Raw genomic sequence first — 19915 nt, 5'->3', positions numbered from 1 at the left:
GGGAGAGGAGAGGAGAGGAGAGGAGAGGAGAGGAGAGGAGAGGAGAGGATGCTGTCAGGTGGCTGAGTTTTTTCCGTAATATTGACCTGGATGAGAGAAAGCCATTTACAGGAGAGGTCGAGTCCTAGGCAGAAAAGGAGGCCAGCTGACCAGTTGAAGGATGTCTTCTTAGAAAATGCCTCCTTTGGTTGTTTCTGACATTTAAAATAAAAATCAGGGCTGTGTGCCTCTGTAAATTCAGGTGAGAAATTTACTCCATTTTCCAAGACTAGTCAATAAAATCATGTTTCCTTCCATTTATCAAGCAGTGGGAATATATATTTGGTAATTAGAGAAATGTCTTCTCTTTGTCATTTAAAAATCAATAGCACCTTTAAAATGTGTTTCTGTGCTACTCTGCCTAATAATAAGTGTCAGAAGAGACGGTTTCCCGATCTGTAACTCTGCACAAGATAAAGTTAATCTAGGTGGGAACGTTTTCATAAACAGATATGCATTCTGAAGCCTCTGAGGTACAAAAGATAGAAATCAACTATGAAACAACCCCATCCAGGCCTCCACCAGCTCTAAGGTCCAGCTTTTCTTCCTTCAATCCTTACACTCAACCCTATTTAAAATGATGAATTGGTATTTGGTGATCGTCTTAATTAAGCAGTAACTCCTGCTAATTCATTCATCCGAAAGGACTTCCTGGGTCATAGGTGAAACCACCCACAACCTCATGAGTTGAAAGTCTGATCTCCAAAGGCCCAGGGCGCCCAATGTCTGACACATACTATTTTATTTATTTATTTTTTTAATATTTTAAAGACAGCGGGATTCAACACTTCAAAAATAACAGATTCTGCTTTGCATGAAAATATAATATGTTTCCATCTTAATGATGTAAAAGAATAGCTTGTTATCACGGTGCATCTGAAGGAAAAACAAATTACATATGCAAATGTTTTTGGGCTAATTAATTCAAATCCGAAGATAAAATGGGGACAGGACAGAATTTCAAGCAGATTCCTAATAAGATCTGGAATCCAGCAGTTTGTAACTAAGGTACCATATCATCTACTGCCACAAGATGCAACTTCTTCTAGACCTGAATGTTATGTTAGCATGAGACAGGTTTGCAAAGAACCTTAACACCACTGATTAATTTTTGCGGTGACGCCTTCGATAGGAAAATTTCAGGGTCAAATTTAGACGACATAGGTGGAAATTCTAGTTACCTGGCACAAATTAAAATGTCACCCAGGAGACTGGAGTTCATTTCTAAGAGCAATAGAAAAAAAGAAAATGACATTATAAAACCCACATCAGTTATACATGTAAACTGGTGTTTGAAAGTCCAACTGCATTTTAAAGTATAGAAAGAATAGAATTTTTGAGTAGCCATGCAGATGTGTATTTGAATAAAAAAGTCCGCAGCTCTTTGCTCTGTGTAAGCAAAAAGCCCTAATGTATCGTCCATTTTTTCATCTATAAAATGAGATTCAAAATGTTCTTCATTAGAGGCTGGGAAAAGCCTGTTTACTGTCTGTGTGTTGGTTTTAAGAATTAAAATCAAACCTAGTGTGGGGGAAGAGAAAAAGTATTCTTTACAACGCAAGGCTGAAATTGTTTTTTAATCTACTTTGCACTTAATACAAGAAAGTCCTTTTGTTCTGTCCTGAGGACCTAAGTCCCTGAAAATCCCACGGATATTGAAGAAGACTTTGGCCTTCCACAGGCGTAGGGGGAGAACACCATTCTCTGGGAAGTGCAAAAGGTTGGTAACACACTTGCCTGCAAAACAATACGTTGGAGGTTCTAGACTTCTCAATCTATTTCTGGAAAATCAGCCATTGAAAACTCTCTGGAGCACGACTCTACGCTGACATGCTTGATTACTGTGTGGAAGGCTACACTCAGTGGCAACTAGATTTTATTATTACCGTTCATAAGCCCCAGACCTGAACTTAACAACCCCTGGTGGCCTAGTGCATAACTTGTGTGACTGCCAACAGAAAGGTCAGTGGTTGGAATCCACTATCTACTATGTAGAAGAAAAGTCAAGATTAATTTCCTTACAGCCTCACAAACTCAATGAATGGAAGATTACTGTAAGCCAGAATCCAGAATGGATTTGACGGCAGCATTTTGTTTGGCTTTGTTCTAACCTGTTCTTATTCTCTGTGCCTTCTGCCCACATGGGGAGGTTAAAGGAGATGGGAACTCAGAATTCAAGAACAATGACCATCTTCCTACAATTTGATCCAATAACGCTGGGCCTTTCTTGAGATGGGGAGTTCTGGGGGCTCATTGTTGTCATGTGTCATCAACTCCAATGTGACTCAGAGCAACCCTACAAACAACCTTGACCATCCTCACCATCTCCAGTACACAGGAACCACCGTGACAGCCAATGTATCAATCCACCTTGTTGAGAGTTTTGCTCTCTTATGTCGGCTGACCTTCCACCTTCCCAAACATGATGTCCTTTTCCAAGGACTGGGCCCTTTCAACAGCATGCTCAAAGTATGTTGTTACTGTTGTTGTTACACGCCATCGAGTTGCCTGCGACTCATAGCGACCCTATGTACAACAATCCTAAACTCCGCTCTGTCCTGTGCCAATCTCACCGTCTCCAACACACCCATCCCCATTACCCCAGTCACTGAATCAATCTACCTCCTAGAGGGCCTTCCCCTCCTGCGCTGTCCCTCCACCCTCCCAAGCATGACATCCCTCTCCAAGGACCGGTCCCTCCTTATAACATGTCCAAAGTATGTTAGACGAAGCCTCAGAATCCTTGCCTCCAAGGAGCAGCCTGGTTTAACCCTCTGCAGCATGAACCTGTTGGTTCTCTTGGCAGCCCAATACTCTTCTAGTGGCAATACACCATCGTTGCCTCCAAGGCACACCCTGGTTGCACTTTCTCCAAGAAAGTCTTGTTTGTTCTTTGGGCTGTCTATGGGATATTGGACTCTTCTCTAACACCACAACCTGAAGGCGTCCACAGCAAACTGTGCTGGTAACCCAAAGTCTATGTATCTCCAGTGGTTTGAACACACACCCACCACAAGGGCGAAAGGTGGGCGGTCCCTTATCTCTCTGATTTACAGCCCTGGAAAGCCAACAGATGACGCAGTGAGGAACTGACTCACCTCAGTGACTAAGTCTCTTGGGATGTCAAACTTCAAACTCTCTTTTCTCTCTAAACTTGTAATGTTGATTTGCAAACTCCAAATGTTCCATCAGTGAAGAATCTGGGTTTGGAGGAAGGAAAAATCTCCCATTGTTACATTTGATTTTTTCTTTTTAATCACAAGTTCTTAGGTAATTTTTCAAATTCAAAGGAAATATTTGGAAAGCTATCTGAAGACCGGATTTGTCCATGCTTCTATCAAATGCTTTCAACATGAGAACACATCCAGTTGTTTCTAATAGAAAGATCTGTCCTGAGCTGGTACCAGGAGGTTTTGTTAAAATAACAGGAGATAAGCAGAGCTGATCTGGCACCATGGGAAAAAATTCTGTCAGGCCTCCGGAATTCAAGAGTGCTGCTGGTGCTCGGCTATGCTTTTCTGAGTTCTCTTAGGACAACTCTGCCTTATCAGGGACTGTGGAAAGAGCTCTGCCAATGGGACTGAACTGCAATGTGAATGAAGCCTTTGCGATCAGACACTGCTACCTTCACCATCACACTCGAGGCAGAGAAACCCGAAATGGCTCAGCCAAGACGTTTGAGAAAATGAGATCCCTTCTGCCCTTGGAAGCTCTGATGGCACCATCTGTAGGGTAGGATTCTCCTCATCCAAATGCTATACCCTTCTGGCGGTTCAAATCCACCAACAGGAACTTGGAGAAAAGATGGGAAGTCTCCTCCCATGTGGCTCATAGTCTCTGAAAACCCACTGAAGAGTCAACCGTGAGTAGGTTCTGAGTCTCCTAACAATGAGTTCCGCCCCGATGAACCCTGATGCTCCACTGTTGTTAGGTGCCATGAAGTTGACTATGACTCTAAGAACAACAGACCCAAGTCCTTTCCTCTCCTGTGCCATCTTCATCACCTCTGATAGACTTGAGCTCGTTGCTGCAATCACTGTGTCAATCCACCTCATTGGCGGGAGTCTTCCTTTCTTTCACTGATGCTCCACCTTCCTAAGCTTGATATCCCTTTCCAAAGAAGAGCCTCTTCTAGCAACATGTTCAAAGTACGAGGGACAAAGCTTGGCCATTCTTGCCTCCAACAAGCACTCTGGCTGCACCTTTTCCAAGGCATTTCTGTTTGCTCTTGTGGCAGCCCATGGGATGTTCAGCGGTCTTCTCTAGCACTACAACTCAGAGACATCAGTTCTTTTCTTTTCTGTAATCTTTATTGTTCAATTCTCTGGTGTATAGCAAGTGACTGAAAAGACCATGACCTGAATCAAATGCACCTTAGTCTTCAAACTGACATCATTGCTCGTCAGTGTTTTGGAGATGTACGTCCTAACAGCAGACTTGCCCAAAGTAATATGTCTCCTGTTCTTCTGGCTGCTGGTCCTGAAGGTGTTGATTGTGGATTCAAGTAAGAAGAAATGATTGGCAGTTTCAGTCCTTTCTCTTTCTAATATAACAGTGCCTATTGGCCCAGTGGTAAGGACCTTCGTTGTCTTGACATTGAGATGTAGTCTATATTGAAGGCTGTGGTCTTTGACCTTCTGCAGCAAACATTTCAGGTCCTCCTCACTTTTCACAAACAAGGTTGTGTCGTCTGTGTAACACAGACTGGGCTGTTAATTTAAAGGTGAGCAATTTTAACCCACCACTCAGTAGATAGATGGGCTGAGCCCCTTTTTCAAAAATCAGGGCAGTTCTGTGTGGGTTTGCTCTTGAGCTTTTAAAGAGTCTCCAAGAAATGTCTCCCGAGGGTGTCCCTGTCCAGAACACAATTGTCATCAACACAGAGCTGGACTAAATCATACAGGACAGAGTAAGCTATTCTTGATATTTTCATCAATATATCTTAACTACCAGCTTCCCTTACAACGGTAACGGTGCCTGCCAGCTCCAGCAGTTCCAGTTTGGCCTTTCTCAGCCCAGTGGCCTCAGGGCAGCAGTGAATCCCTTTGGGAAGCCAGTTTATCCCGTCCATCCAGGGTGGCCCCACATGAGGGAGGAGCCCCCAGCACCAAGTACCCAGCACACAGCTGTTCCAAGTTATGCTTGATCTTCAGAGGGCTGCGGAAATACCATCCTTCTAAACATTTTACTTTTTTGTTTCTAGTACATGAATTAGGTCTTTTTAAAAAAGAAGAAGAGGAAAGAAAAGTAACTGATGTGTTTTGTGGCGGAGCTGTCTGGTCCCTGCGAACACTTAATCCAGCAGCTTCATTGTCTGGGATCAAAGCGGGCTCCCCACACCCCGGCTTTGTTCTACTTGGAGCGTGGAGAGAGCCTCCAGCTTCCCGCCCCTCCCTTCCCCTGAACTTGAAGAGAACAAAGAGATTTACAAGGCAAGGATCCCAACTACAAGGTGCTAATGATCACCATGGCGTGCACCTGACTTCTGGACAAGTGTTCCCAAATCAGAAGGCGTCTGGGGAGGGCTGCAAACCGGAGGGAACTGGCTCAGTCTTGGCAACTGACTCAAAACCAAATGGACTCAGATTTTTAAAGTAAGAAGCCATTCATATTGGTTCACTGAAAAAAATACCGTGGAAGCCCCAGAATGGGAGGTTTGGGTACAGATAGGGCTTTTCAGAAACCTCCTTGGATTCTTGCCAGGACTGTGGAGTACAACAGGAAGCCCTGGTGGTGTAGTGTTTAGAACACTTCAGAGTCAGTGGTTCAAACTCACAAGCTGCTGGGAAGGAGGAAGAGGAGGGGTCTGCCCACATAAAGCCTCAGAAACCTTTGGGGCAGCTCACCTCAGTCCTTCAAGGTGGCTCACACCGGCGCTGTTATTCGGTCAGCCTCTGAGTTAGGAGCTGGGCTCATTGACCAATGACTACACGGGAACACTCTCCCTCAGACCCAAGACAGGCTCAAGAAGGTGCACTTCCACCAAGTTTCTGAGAGATGCCAGTGGTACACTAGCCCAAGGGGGCCCCCTTCAAAAACAGCTTTGCTGTACAATTTGGATTTGCTGTACAATCTCCTGATGGTGCACTGGGTTCCACACTAGGCTGCTATTGGAGAGAACGGTGGTTCAAAACCACCCACAAGCCACTTTGCAAGAGAAAAATGAAGCATTCGGCTCCCACAAAGGCTTACCAGCCGCAGAAACTCTGTGGAGTCACTATGAGTCAGAATCACCTGGGTGGTAGGCAACGGATGATGCAGTTTACTCCCCATTTTTGGTACACGATGAACCAATCCGTGTTGAACTCTGGACCCAGCTTCCGGTTATTTCTCACAGAGGAGCTCGAGATCCACCAAGCACTTTAATTAGGGCCAGTGAGTCATGCAAGACAGTCCTTGGTCCTAGTGCATCCAGTGTGGTCTGGTCAGGGTGACACGTGTCCTTTCCTCCATGCTTCGTGTTTCGACAGCAGACAGAAGCCCCGTAGGCAGAAACACGACAGCAAGCCTTCACGTGGCCCCCCTGTCACCCAAGACCTCCCTCCCCTGTCAGCAGTATCAGGTGACAACACTGTTTCACCCCACTATGCCCAGGTTCTGGACACACGCAGTCCAGCCCGCAGGGCCAGGGAAAGCCTGCTTCTGGAACCAGCAGCAAACATTCTCTATTTCAAATAGGAAAAGGGAAAAGATGCAAAACCTCATGGTGCGTCTTCACCTTGTGAATGTGGGAGGCAGAGGCATCAGAGAAAACACGTAGAGGGCGGAGCCTCCGCTGGCCGTCAGCTGCCAGCCTGGTCTGCCCTGTGTCTTTTGTGCTAATTTCCTGGACCTCTCTCAGAGCAAGGGAAGACCAGCCACACAGTCTGGAAATAGTCAAACCAGTGGCCAGCGCCCTCCGATGCACATAGCATGTGTGAGAGGCTGACGGCACCCACAGGCAGCCAGCAGGGCCACAGTGACGCCCTGATCCATGGGAGGTGAGAAAAACACATGCTCGGGGAGTGGAAGGAGAGGCTGCCCTATGGAGGCTGAAGTGGGGATGTCAGAAGAGGCCTCAACCCTGGGGGTGAAACTGTATTTAAAAACAAAATAATCTAAGCACATAATTCCGAAAGTGATAACACATACCCACTCAGAATTAATGAATGTCAAATTATTCCTTCTGCGTCACAGTAAACTTGATGGCACATAACAACGATGTAGACTTTTCAAGAAGGTGACGAAGGTGTGGGGTCAAGCCAAGGTGGCTGTTCTGCTGGCAAATTCCCCCACGAGTCGTTTTCAGGGTCTCTTCCTTGGGACTTGGGGCAACGTGCTGTCCAGGTCGGTTCCGACTCAATGGTACACAATAATAACAAGCCACCCGCAGTCTCTTGAGTGTCTATTGTTGTTGAGTACCGTTGAGTCAGAACCGACCCATAGCTGACCCTCCAGCAGGTTTTCAGAGGCAGTTAATTGCATGGGAGGAGATTGCCCATCTGTTTCCCACAGAGCAACTAACGGATTCGAACCACATATGTTCAGGATTTCAGTGCAGGGTTCTTACCACTAGGCCACAAGACTAAACATTAGAGGATTCAAGTGAACTTTTACTTTTTTATCAGCTTCTTTACAAGAAGAATCTGTTCCCGTAAAAATTCCTGGAACTTCATGACACCTCCCATTTTCTAAACAAGGATGATCATTCCATAGAGAATTTTTGGTGAGGATCAAATGGAATTTTCTGTGTGTATTATTTGCATCAATAGCTAACAATGACTAACGTTTATGGAGTTGTGTTTCCTATATGTCGTTGAAATGCCATGAGGCCACGAACATTAGCCCTGTATCTTAGCTGCTCTTACTACACCCATTTTACAGATGAGAAGACCAGAGTTCAGGAAAGCTGAGAAGCTTGTGTCAGATGATGTGGCTGACAGTGCATGTTACGGATTGAATTGTGCTTTCCTCACAATACTTTCCTGTGCACCCCCAAACACATCTGTGCAAATACAAATACAAATTCCAAATACAAGACGCGGAAACTTTGTAATGATCCCCCCGATCTAATAAGTCAAGTAATTTTAAAAGAAATTAAGGGTGGGCTGCAATAGCCTTGAATCTCCTCATGCCTGGACTCCACGTCAGGGGAGGCTCACCAGGTTGTGGTTCGTAACTCCCTTTATCTCATAAATGACAAATGAGCTCGAGCACAAACTGAGAGGAGAGAGAGACCTCGGTATGAGCCACAGAGAATCACCAGGAATCAAGTGTGTCCACCTAGACCCAGGTTCCTGCACGTGGAAGCTCCTTGACATCAGGGAAGTTCAGGACCCGTGGAGATCTGAGAGGAATGTCAGGAATGTCATGTAGATGGTGAGCGAGACAAGGATCTTCCTCCAGAACGGACAGAGAATGTCTTCTCCAGCCAGCCATGAACTTGGACTTCTAGCCTCCTAAACTGTAAGGGGATATATGTCTGCTGGTTAGAGACCTCCACTGTGGGTGTCTGTTGTAGCAGTGATAGATGACTAAGACATCTAGTGAAGCTGGGGCTGGAAGCTCCCTAGTGGAACTTCTGAGTCTGACTCCTTAACCAACCCGTGACCCTGCACTGAGTGCAGGTGCAGGATGACCGCACACCATGGAGTCACCTGGGACTGTCCCCGTCCCGAGCCTGCTGGGAGCCCGAGGTCATGCTGACCATCACTCCAATCTGGTGTCCCGTCACTTGTCACTCCCAAGGCCTCAGCCACTGTCACCTACCTCTTCTCGATTCAGATCGCAGAGCAGGAAGCTCCAAGTCAGCGCTGACGCTAATTACCTGCAAGCCTGTCTGTTTCATAATGAGATCACCTAACGAGCCCCGGCTGCCAGGTGATGGTGAGGACACGTGCACCCTGTGTTTCTAAAGCTTGTGACTTGAGGGAGACGTTGGTTCAGGTGGGACCCAGGGTCCACTCTGAGCCTGTGGACAGGCTGACTGGAGCTGATACTTCCTGGTGAAGAGGGAGCCAGCCAGCTACTGAGACGCAGGGTCGCCACGGCTTCTTCTCATTTCCTGTCTTTGTGCATGTGGCTTGAGTGCCACAGTGGCTGAAGCCAACAGCTTACACACCGCAGAGGCCATGAGGACGGTGCAGGGTCAGGCAGGGTGTCATTCACATGGTGCTGGTCACTGCTATGTTGTTAGAAGACAATCTGATGGCAGCCAACATCAGCAACACACACCAAGAAGCCATTTATTAAGCACTTAAGTAGCATACTGTTATAATGTGTTGACCTGCCAACTAATAGATCAGTGGTTCAAAGCCACTAGTGCCTCCACAGGAGGAAAAATACCAAGCAAACAAACAAAAACAGTCTTGCCTCCTCCTGTGAAGATGTATAGCTTTGGAAACACACTGAGAAGCCATTCCATGGCCATGGTGGCTCAACCACGTTCCAGGCTTTCTCAAACCTCAGAGTCCAGCACAAAAGAGACACAACACAGGACACATGGGCATCCAGGCTGAGGCCCAGAGTGGGGGTGGCTCAGTTTGCCCAGAAGAACTGAAGATCTGTTACGACAGGCTTTGAGATTCAGCCGAATCTTTTAAGACTTGCCAAGCAAAGAGAGAAAAAGATCCTGTGAAGCAGAAAACACTTGTTTGATATACAAAGACTTGATATTAATTATAACAGAAATGAACTTCTTGCGTAAAGTGTGACTGGAGCACTGGAAATACAGGGAGGACAGTGGCTAAGAGGTTGGGCTCAGAAAGGCAAGAGACAGGAAGGTCGCCCCAGACCAGGGTCTGGAATCCCCATTACACACTAGGTTCCCACAGCAAAATCTCTGCTGGACCGAGTCCTAAACCTTTCTGTCCTCTCTCGCCTCCAACTCTTGAACCTGAACTCCAAAATGTGTCCCTACAGCGCTCTCACGGTAATGAGAGACCGTCAAGGCATCTCATTCATATGCAAACGTTTTGACACAGCCGCCATATGAAATGAATTCAGATGGAATATGCCAGCATCTTTCCCCTCCTTCCAGAGAGTTATGATGTTGCTACAGAAGTTAATGAGAAGAATGGAGGAGCACACGTCGCTCCTGAAACCTGTCAACAGTCAAACTATTTAGACGGATATTAAAGCCAGACACTGTCGTATAATTTGAGGGTATGGTTGGAGACATCTTAAGGATATTTTGTTTCTGACAATTGAATCATAATTTTTATAGACATTTCCAAAAAAGAGACTGGAAGAGCAGGCGCGTAGCATTTATGTAGGAGCGGGTGAAGATCTTTGATTCAGAGTGTCAGCCGGGTGACAGGGCTCGGTTCGGAGGCTGTCAGAGCCACCAGAGTGTCCTGAACTGTATCCTAATCAGCATAAGCACCCAACAAATCGCACCTCGGTGCCACAACTGTGCAAGGTCATTGACATACATTCCCGATTTCATCTGCACAGCAGTTTCATCAAAGTCACAATATTCATCATTCCCATTTTACAGATGGGAAGACTGAGGCATAAAGAAAGGTTTCAGGTCACATAGCTAACAAGTGGAGTCAAGACTATAACGTAGTCTGCCTTGACTCATGCCTACTGCTCTCTCCTCCCCAGGCACTGGAGTCTGCTCTGCTCGTCCTGGTAATGAGGAGCTCTGGTGGCTTAGTGGTAAGGAATTGTGTCAGCAACATAAAGGTATGTGGTTCGAACCCACAAGCTGCTCTGCAGGCATCTCTTCCTGTGCAATGAATTGCCTCTTTAACCTGCTGGAGGGTCAGCTATGAGTCAATTTTGACTGGACAGTATATAACAACAATAATAATCCAGGTAACAGCAGTCAAGAAATGGAAAGATGTGTTATATTGGGGGAAATATGCTCTTACGGACCTCTCAAAAGTGGTACAGAGCAAGGATGCCAGTTTCAAGACTAAGGTGTGCAGGATCCAAGTCATGATCATTTCAGTTGCTTCCTGTGCATCTGAAAGTTGGAAAATGAAGACAAATTGACATCTTTGAATTACAGTGTTAGAGAATAACCCTGAATATCCCAGAGACTGTCAAAAGAACAAGCAAGGCTGTGTGAGAGGACGTGCAACCAGGGTGCTTCTTAGTGACACTCTTCTGACTTACTTTGGACTTATTGTCAGGAGGCGGCACGTCTTTAGAAGAAGGCATCACACTGGGAAAGGTGAAGAGTCAGAGAAAGAAATTAAGACCTTCAACAAGCTGGACTAACCGACAGACTGTAGCAAGGGGCTTGAGCACGTCAGAGATCCTGAGAATGGCGCAGACCAGAGGCAGGCTCTGATCTGTGGTTCATGCATCACTGTGAGTAGTAGGCCATTTGTTGGCACCTAACAACAACAATCTTGCCGTTGTCCATTTTTTTTCTGTTCAATTCTGACTCACGGCGTTCTCTGGTATGCAAAGTGGAGCTACCCTTCACAGGGTCTGCAAGCCTATGACACTGTGAAAACAGATCACTGGCCCCTGCTTCCAAGGTGCCTCTGAGGGGGTCTACACTCTTAGTGCTGAGCTCAGCCTTTTCCACCCAGCTGACTAGTGGAGTCGAGATTCCATGGCCAACCAAGGACTGTGAGAGGGGCAGCAATCTCAAAGACACTTTGGCATAAAACTATTTTACCTTTACTTCCACTTACAAATCGCGCACAGGAGAGGTGGTTTTGTGGAAGGGGAAGTGTCTTTAGAGAAACTAAAGCCTGGATTAGAATCTCATCTCAGCTTTGCCATTTGTTAGCGCTCTTGCCTCGGGCTAATGTCTAACCTTTCTCAGTCATGGTTTGATCATCCCTGTTTGTGTACAACAGGGAGCAAATTTCCTACACTGCAGGGTTGTCACTGAAGGACTGGAAGCCCTAAATAAAGTTCAGGGAAAAAGTCTGTTTTCTTGTCAGTGTTCTGATGTCCCGTTGATGTGGTCGTGTGCTTCTGGAGGGGTGAGGTGGGTCGGTGGAAGGGGCCGAGAGTTCACAACCTTCACAGAGAGCTGACAGCCCTGGAAGCAACCTAAACAGCCATCTGCCGTGGAACAGACGTGTCATTTACGTGTATTTGTGTGATGGAATAGTATACAGTGGTGAAAAAGCATCCTCTCAAACACTATCCACAATGGCATGCGTGGTTTTCACATGTAGAATGTCAAGTGAAAGAAGCCAGACAGGAGAGGAAACATTATGGGTTATATGACTCCATTTACATAAAGTAGGAAAGCAGTTGATGTTACCCTGTGGAGGTTACTCTTTTACGGAGAGTGAATAGTGATTAGAAGTAGAAGCTCCCGGGATATTGGAAATAATATTTTTCATAAACTGAGTGCTCATTACATAGGTTTGTTCATCGCAAACAAATATGCATTGATAGTACATGCACTTTTTTATGTATTTTTGTCACCTCAAACATATAGAAAAGCTGGACAAGAAGGGGACCAGACTGAGGAAGAATTGATGTATTTGAATTGAATGAAGGTTGCTGTTGTTGTTATTGTTGTTGTTGGGAGCCATAGAGTCAAGTACAATTCATAGTGACCCTGTGAACAAAAGGTCAGAAACCCGTCCTGTCCTGCGCCATCCTCACACTTCCTAACACACAAGCGCCCCTTGCAACAGTCACTTTGTCAGTCCACCTGGTTGACAGTCTTCCTCTCCTTCACCGACCCTCCACCCTTCCCAACATCATGTCCCTCTCCAAGGAATTGCACCTGCTGGCAATATGTCCAAAGTATGTGAGGCAAAGCCTCATCATTCTTGCCTCCAAAGAGCACTCCGGCTGCACCCTCTCCAAGACATATCTATTCATTTTCTTAGCCTCCATGGAATATTCAGTGCTTTTCTCCAACACCACAACTCAAAGGCATCAATTCTTTTTCTGTCATCCTTGTTCATTGTCCAGGTCTAGGATACATAGTTAGTAACAGGAAAGACCATGGCCTGAATCAGATGCACCTTAGTCCTCAAACTGACATCACTACTCTTCAAGATAATTTAAAAATAATTTGCAGTTAATAATAAATTATTAACTGCAGATTCTCTCAGTGTATTGTCTCTCATTTCCTGGCTGCTCGTACCAAGGGCATTAATTGCGGATTCAAGCAAGACGAAGCTGTTGACAGTTTCAATCTTCTCTCTATCCATCACGGCACTGCCATCATGGATGGGTTTTGGTGGAGCTCCCTGATTAAGCAGACTAGGAAGCAGATGGGCCATCTACTTCCTAAAATAAAAGGTTTTGGAAAACCCTACTAAACCTCTGAATTAGGGTACTGGTGAAGAATGTTGAGTGCACTATAGCATGCTCAAGGAACAGACAGATCTGTCTCAGGAGAAAGGCTGCCTGAAATGCAAGGAGGGTGAGGCTTACATGTCTGGACACGTCATCAGGAAGGGTCAATCCCTGGAGAAGGACGTCATCTTTGGCAAAGTGTGGTGGTGTTGTACTGTCAAGTCGGCACCAACTCAGAGCTGACCCTCTAGCAAGTTTTCCAACGTAATGAATGGGAGTTAATTGCCCTTCTTTCTCTCACAGAGCAGGTAGTGGATTTGAACTGTTTACCTACTGGTTGGCAGGACAGCTCCTTTCCACTAAGCTACCAGAGCTCCTTCTGACAAAGTATAGAGTGAAAAAGAAGAGGACCCTTAAAGAGCTGGGTTAACACAGAGGCTGCAGCCAGGGCTCCAGCAGACCTGCTGCTTTAAGGGCCCAGCCACAATTCCTTCTGTTCTCATCGGGTCAGAACAGACTGGGTGGCACCAAACTGCAACAACCTATGTTCTAGTAAAATCTAGACTCCACAGAGCAATGTGACAATAAAGATGGGAAAATATAAGATCTAGCAATCGTTTTTTTTCTCTTTCAGAAAAGAAGATCCCTGATGGAATGCTAGTCAAAGACTTGGCTGTTAAACAAAAGATCGGTGGTTCGAATCCACTATCCAATCTGCAGGAGGAAGATATGGCACCCGCTTCCGTTATCACCTACAGCCTCGCAAACTCCATGGGGCAGTTCTGTTCTCTCCTACAGGGTCCTATGAGAAGAAACCAACTCACCAGCGGTGGATTTGGGTTGGTTTTTTTAAAAAATTGAGTCATAAAATTCATCCAAAGAACTCAGTCTTGATCCCACAAAGACAAATGAGATGCAGGACGCATCCAGCCGGGAAGAGGGAACCCACCCAGGCCAGCCAGCTCATCTCACTCCCCAGAGGAAAGGACCCTATGCTGAGGGAGCGTGTTCACGGACTTGCTACCATAGCAGGATGCCAAGTGCCTGGGAGGTGGGAGTGCACATGAGGGCAACCTGAGAGGAAAGAAAAACATCCAACAAGAAGCCGAAGACCTGTGCTCCTGCTTCTGCAAGCCCTGTTCTCATTACGCCTGAGGGGGCCTGCAGCGTGGGTCCGTATGAGGCAGTCCCTGGAGGCCATGGGCTGGCACTGTTCTGTTCGGTCCTCACAGCCTGCAAAGATGGGCCAATTACCTCTCTTCACAAATGGTGAAACAAGACCTTGGAAGGACATTTTACTTGCCTGAATCCATCTAGAAAGAGGTCAACATGGACCTTGGACCAGGCTATGTGATTTTAAGAATTGTCTACTGACCACAGACCTTTGACTCCTAACTAAAAAAAAGAAATCCTGTCTGTTTCCTAAACTCGTAAAGAGTTGGACAATTACGATGGTTTGGGGAAAATAATAACCCAAAGGGCTTTAACCTCAGCCTGACTGATGTTTAATCACTAGTAAACCTCTTGTTCGATTCTAACAATGGACAGGAGCCAAGATGGTGGCTCAGATGGCAACATCCATCAAAAGCATTCTCTCAAGGTGGTGTTCCCAAAGGCTTGACCCTTGGGGCACTCAGTGAATTCATGAATGGAAGAATCGATGGACACTGCTATGAATGCGTAGAGGTCTCATTCTCACAGCAAAGAAGAGTTGTTCTTTCTCCCCGTTGGACAGATGTGAGAGTGAAGATCTGGTTCAATGATGCCAGGAAGGCAACAGCAGGTTCCGGAAGAGCCAGGCCTATTAATACACACGCGGGATGCTTCCACCAGGATGTCAACACTCCAGCCTGCTGTTTAGACAGTGACTCCTCTAAACCAGGCTCAGGAGAAGCTTCACTTTACTTAATGAAACCCAACGCATCTTTAAAAATAGGGCTTCTATTTATTGTATTTCTGGGACACCGAGCAGCTGAGTGGAATATTTTAATGTTCTGAGGAAGACACGGGCTTTAACCAGCCATGTGATTGGGAAACTTATGGATCAACTTGCCCGGACTATTGGGCATGTTTTCTTGCTAGCTTCTTTGGGGTTTCTCCCTGGTACTCCATCTCTGTCTAAAAATGAAGAAAGAAGGAAGAGGGGGTCTTCCACTCACCTCTGGGTCAGGTATCACAGTTAAGATGTTTTGCCAGTTGCCAAGCTCCAGAAAATCTCACTCATCCTAACCCACTAATCATGACATTTATGGGGGATATTTACTGGTGATTTCTTCCCTCTCCAAGGTTCTAGAAGAGTATCACCTGGTCAGCACTTAATTAGGCACCATGGAAAGAAACAGAAAAAAGCAAAAGCTGTGTATCCCCTGATTCCACGTTCTCAAAGGAATTATTAAGTCGTGAGTCCAGAACATAAGTCAGAGGGAGAAAGGATAAGCTCATGGCAAGTAGTGGGTCTCAGTGGAGACCCTGTGAAGTGACCTCTTTGTTCTGCATGACCTGGTCCAGGTGTGACCCTGCCTCTCCTCATTGGCACGCATCACCCTCAGAAGATGAAGAGTTAGTCCAGGCAGGTGAGGACCGCACTTGGTTCTATTTTCCATTCCTGTGGTACTGCTGATTAATTTGTCCTATTTCCTGTTCCCTTTCTATGATCTTTGGACAATGGGGGGGCGGGGGTGGGGGGAGAAGAAGAATGTCATCACTCTTCTAATTTGTAACGTGCAGCCTTAATCTGGGCCCCAGCACTCTGGAGATGGTCTCTGATGCTGGAGTCAGATGATAATAGCTCTCGCTCTCTGGCCCCGCCTGGCTTCTCTCCCTTCTCTGGTGCCTGCTGTGCTGCCTGAAGCTGTCTTATCAGCCTCTGTATCAGCCCTGTGTGCAGGTACAAGGGCTGAAGTGGTGGAAATTACCAGCCTCCTTTCTCCAAAGAGTGCAGGCCAGCCTCTCTTCCAGTGAGCTGACTGCACAGCTCAGAGCTCCCCTTTGTTAATTAGGATCAAATCTCACTCCCTGATAACCCAGAGAAAGGCAAAGGCAGCCAGTCACGCTAAGAGGCTGTAAAAGAACTTCCGCTAATCCTCCTCAAAGCACTCAAGAGAAGGCTTTCCGCCAAGGCAGGGTCATTTAATGTATTCTGCTTTGGAAAAGATATTAAAAATGATTAAGTTCATTTTTAAAAAAGAAAGAAAAGAAATCTTGTCAGAAGCAATGACCTCTGCTCAGCCCTTGTGTTAAAACAAGTACCTTTTCTCAAGTCTAAAATGTGCTGGAAATTTTAGCAAAGCGAGGGAGAGGAAGGCAAGACACAGCCAAGCCTCGGGGTGAGGTTTCCTGCCCAGCAGCATCTCCAGGACCTAAAGCTGAACATTCTAGATTTGGTGCTGAGGAGGGAACAGAATGAGGACATTCAGTCTTTATCTCCAAGCACCTTACCATCTGCAGTGACATACACAGGGAAGACATGCAGGGGTACCGTGAACACAGTAAAAGATGGAAGCCTGGCTTTTGTGCTTAACCTTGAACGAGACATCGAGGTAGGAAGAACAGAGAGGAAGCTCAAATAGTCTAGACAAAGGAGGGGAGAGCAGAAAAAAAAATTATATATATATATAAATCTATTTAATTCTCTCTATTTCTTTATCTATTTAGCTATCTGTCTATCTATCTATCATCTATCTCTCTATCTCTCTATCTATTTCTTTAACTAAATGCCAGGAGATTGTAATAATGGAAATGCAAGATGACAGCCTTTAGGGTAGTGTTAATGGGTAAATTTGTGTCATCCTCAAGTATATCTCTTGCAGTCCTAACTCTTAGTGCCTTAGGGATGTGACCTTATTTGGAAATGAGCCTTGCAGCTGTGGTTAACATGTGATCAGACTAGAGCAGGGTAGGTCCTAATCCAGTATGTCCTCAGTTGGCAACGGGTCAATTCCTGCTCGTGGTGACCCTTGACGTTACCGAGTAAAACGGAGCCCTAAGGTTCTATTGGTTATGATATTAATGCTTCTAGTTATACTCTAAATGGTGGGGCCTTTTGCTGTACTTGAGGCCTTTCCTTACCACGAGGTGAACTTGACCTGCCAATCTTGAAGTTAGCAGCTGGACATAAAGTATGTACGGTACCTAGAGACCCTAATCCAATATGACTGGTGTCCTTACCAGAAGAAAAGAGAGACAGAGATCTAGAGACTCAACAATCATAGAAAGATGTAAATTAGTACATAAAGCAGCTAGGACTTGAAATCAGGTCCCTGAGCCAAATGCGCGGCCCTGTCTTTCCTCTTGACTTGCCCACTCGTGCTCACGGGGGACGGAGGCATCAAAGAGCGAGAGGGGCAGCTACCTAAATGTCCACATCTCAGCCCACCATGGTTCTCTCTTCTGGAAGCTTGCCCTGGTCCACTTTCCTATCACCCGGAGGAGGGTGTATCTTGTCAGCTCCACACATTTGCAGTTAGAAACCTCTCAGCACATGTCAGATCAGATAGCCTCTCTGGGGGAGGGATACTTGGCATCTCAGAAAGCCGAGAGTGGGACACACCATCCTGTGTCAGGTGCATTACTCTGGGTGAAAGAATGTTCGTCAGATTCCAACTGGTTCTTGCCTCAAGAAGCTATTCATTTAGAGAACCTGTCTTCCCCAGAGCGAGAATGTTAATTCAACATTTTCCAACCACAACAGGCCCTGGACTACCGTCCTTATAAGCCAATATCTCAATGCTCCTTTGGCATGCATTTAAGGGGATAGTGTTTTCTGTAACATAATGCAATATTGCTATTGGCAAATGCATCACTCCTGGAGTCGCTGGATCTGCCAACGTTTATATCCACCAAGGTAATGTTGCACATCAGATTTTTGTCTCCTCTTTCTCTCAACTGGCTTTAATAGATTTCTGCTGAAGATCAAAAGGTTGGCTGAATACTGACTGTGCATAAAGTTTTGTGGGTTAATTAAGATGATCATTAGCTGCTCGAGTTCGCCGGCAGCTTCATGAATTGTAGGTAGAGGGCTTGCGTTATAAGACCCAGCTGCTCCAGTGGGACCAGGCTGTGTGTGCAGAATGTCCAAGCAGACATGAACCCCGCAGGAAACCCGACCAGCTTCTGAGCATCAGGCCTGTAGCGTGTCATCCTTTGGTCTGACCCTGTAAGCTGTTATGGCAAGAATTTTTGTTTAAACATCCTAAGCAGTTCTATCTACCCTTCTTTTAATTGTTTCCTTTGATCTGCTGATTTATCTCCCCCCCCCCACCAGTATTCTTAGCTATACATTTTCACTCCCTCTGAAGAGATTGAGATTGTCCACAGCTTCAGTTTGCTTGGCTCCACAGTCAACACTCTTGGCACCAGTAGCCAGGAAATTAAAAGGCACATTGCCATGGGAAAGTCTGCTGTTAGGGACCTCTCCAAAGTACTGAAGAGCAATGGTGTCTCTTTGGAGACTAAGGTGCGTCTGATACAGGCCTTGGTCTTTGCAATCACTTGTTATACATCAGAGAGTTGGAGAATGACTAGGGAGGATAGGAGGAGAATTGATGCCTTTGAGCTGTGGTGCTGGAGAATTGAGGGTACCATGGACTGCTAGGAAAACAAACAGGTTCATCCTGGAAAGGGTTAAACCGCGTGGCTCCTTGGAGGCAAGGATTCTGAGGCTTCGACTGACATACTTTGGACATGTTGTAAGGAGAGACCGGTCCTTGGAGAAGGACATCATGCTTGGTAGAGTGGAGGGATAGCGCAGGAGGGGAAGGCCCTCTATGAGGTAGATTGGTTCAGTGACTGGGGTATTTGGGATGGGAGTGTCAGAGAGAGTGCGATTGGCACAGGACAGAGCAGAGTTTAGGACTGTTGTACATAGGGTCGCTATGAGTAGCAAGCGACTCGATGGCACATAACAACAACAACAACAACAACTGCTTCTTTAACCATTCTTGCATTATGCACCTATGAGGTGCTGCAAGGACTCCTTGAGGATTTAATAACATTGTTAAAAACACACTGTTAATAACGCACCTACCAACTTAAAGGTTGAAATCTGAACCCATCCAGTGGTGCCTAGGAGGAAAGGCCTGGCTATCTACCTTTGAAAATGTACACTCCTTAAACTTTCTATAGAGCACAGTTTTTTCCTGAAACCCACGAGGTCCCATGAGTGGAAATCAACTCAACTGCGTCTGGTTTACTTTGGGGTTTTTTAAACGCTATGTTAATTCACTTCTTCATTATACTAACTGAAAGGTTTTGCAATTTGAATCTACCCAGAAGCTTTCAGGGAGAAAGGATCTACTTCCGAAAGGTCACAACCCTTTCGAGCTCATGCCTGGAACACAGTTCTGCTCGGTGACATACGGGGTCACGCTTAGTCAGAATCACTTTGACAGCAGCTGGGATTGGTTGTTGTTGTTTACTGTGTGCTGTGTGTCGGGAAGACTGCTGAGCTCTGAAGATTGACAGTGAGATGGGACACTTGTGCCTTCACGCAGCTCCCCTGCCCTCTAGTTCAGTAGAAGCAGCACACAGACCAGCACGGCATGGTGGGAGCACTGGTGGAGGGGACCACAGTTAAATCTCCAAGGACTAGCAAAGGGAAGGGTGGATTAAGAACCAACAGAGGGTATATTCCCAGTAGTGGAATTGCTGGGTCAGATGGTATTTC

Source organism: Elephantulus edwardii, unplaced genomic scaffold (assembly GCF_000299155.1).
Source record: "Elephantulus edwardii isolate Elephantulus edwardi_28Jun2011 unplaced genomic scaffold, EleEdw1.0 scaffold00001, whole genome shotgun sequence".
Taxonomy (NCBI): domain Eukaryota; kingdom Metazoa; phylum Chordata; class Mammalia; order Macroscelidea; family Macroscelididae; genus Elephantulus; species Elephantulus edwardii.
Note: the sequence above shows the minus strand (reverse complement) of the source record.